Here is a 2,306-nt window from a genome sequence, read left to right as displayed (position 1 = left end):
TTTTTTGGAACATGGGCTTGTTATTAGCTTTTGGAGACTCATATGCTTTATATTTACAATGTATTACTTTTGATGACTTGAGGAAAAGTTTCTGACTTTAAGAAATTTTCTGTTGGATGAAAGACTTTAAGGGTTGTAATAGGAGGTCCTACCTTCATAATTATATTTGGAATATGAGCATTTTAGTGCCTTGAAACCCTAATCTTAACCTTTTCTTTGTACTTAATTCCAAGAAACCTAGCTATATCCTAACCCTCTTATATAACTTTCCTTTTAATTAACCAAAAATTTCTAATAATTAATATTCATTTCTATTAATTCTTTTAAATATCAAGTGTACTTACTAACTTCCCTTTTTATATTTGCGCGTTTTGCACAGTTTTTCATTAATTTAAAGTAAGATCTTATTCATAAAGTTTTATTTTAATTATTACCCAAAAATAAATTCAATTAAAGTCATAGAAATTGATTCAAAGTGCCATCTAGTTTCATAATTTTTTGAGATATTTTAGTTAAACTTTTATGTCTTCTATGATTGAAGGAGTGAAAGCGTGATTATTAGGCATTATAACCTTAAATTTCAAAAATTATTTCTAAGGTTACATACACTATACAAAGTGTCTTATGAACCTAATTAATTTTCAATGCCCAATTGCATACTAAAACATATTTTAGCATGCATTAAAATTTATTTACCATTAAATATTATGAATTAACATTTAATTCAATTAAACCCTAACTAAAAGAGAGATTTTTAGGTACTAACCTCTTAATGCACAATTGATGTAATCTTAAGATGCTCTTAGGACCACAAATATTGTCCCTCTAGTTTTTCCACCACAAGTACACACTAAAGTAGCAATGGCAGCCCCTAGATTGGCTTCTCAAGCCTTGTCAACCAATTTTGAGATGGGGTTTATGCTTTGTAAAGGTTGTATGAATGTATTGGGTGTTAGAAACACTTTCTAATAATTTAATTCAAGAGGAAATCCAAGTTTTTCTCTTTGAATCAATTGAGAAATTGAAGAGAAGAATAAAACTCCATGTTGCAGTCCAACATGAAGAGAGGAAGAGGTGAGTCGCTAATTTTTCATTATAATCTCTCTTTGTATACTTAGGTTAAACTCTAACTTCTTTGCCACATGTCACCACAAGATCCCATCTTCTTATTATTTGATTTAATCCTATGAAGTCATGTGTCAAGCTCCATTTAAATCATAACATATGGTCTTTCATCACAGGAAGACAAGTGGCAAGATCATATGGTGCCATGTGTCATCATCTCATGGTGCTACATGTTGAAAAGACCAATTTACCCTTACTCTTTAATTTGAGTTCTCAACCCAAAATTATAGTTTCTCCTCTTTAAATCAATTTATATCAAATATAAATTAATTAATAAATTAATCTCCATTAATTAATTTCTCATAATTAAATTCATATTTAATCAAATTAAATATAAATTTAATTTATACTATACATCCAATAACCTATATTTGGTTTCAAGTCATGCTAGGGACTTTACAATCTTATTGCAAATCAAACCGTTTTAATTAACTAATTAAACTCTTTAATTAATCAATTAAATCACATTTTAAATGGTGATTAGCTTGTGTAGATGTATAACTTACTAGGCTCATTACTTATTGACAATAAGAAATGATATTAACTCTTAATATCATTAGAACTCTTTCTTACCGTAAATGATTTCTCTAAATCATTTCAGGCATCTCATAGACCATGGTTAACATCCAGCATAGTATGACATAGCCACCCAATCAGTAATAAGGAATACTTTAAATGAACCTTTAATCATATATTACCATGCACTAGAATCTCTCCATTATAAAATTCCAATTCGAGTTAGAGTCATGGTTAATGTCACATCCCATTTGCTATGAACATTATGTTCTCTTTTAATTCCAGTTCTTGATTAATTAGATTTTCTTATAAGAAACTCTTTTCTGACTAAATCTGTTTGTCCTGGCCAGGAACTTGAAACATCAAGAATAATTAAATGAACATAGGATTTTATCCCTATTTACTTAGGGTAACGGATTCCTTCTTGATCAACACCTATCTCCATATATAACTAGTAAGAGCCAAATGTAGGAGTGTGGGCGTGAGGCGAAATATCATCCACTAGAATTATATAAAATGCACCAGGTAATACCCAAGAAAGATGGTGGAGTCACAATGGTCTCACTTAAGTACCACCTCCTTAGACAACATTTCCTAGACATGCACTTTATACAATCCTAATAGAATCAAACCACTGGTAAGTACCGTCTTCCCATAACACTACC

The sequence above is a fragment of the Hevea brasiliensis genome, chromosome 4, assembly GCF_030052815.1.
Source record: "Hevea brasiliensis isolate MT/VB/25A 57/8 chromosome 4, ASM3005281v1, whole genome shotgun sequence".
In the NCBI taxonomy this organism is placed as follows: domain Eukaryota; kingdom Viridiplantae; phylum Streptophyta; class Magnoliopsida; order Malpighiales; family Euphorbiaceae; genus Hevea; species Hevea brasiliensis.
This window is presented reverse-complemented; position numbering follows the sequence as displayed.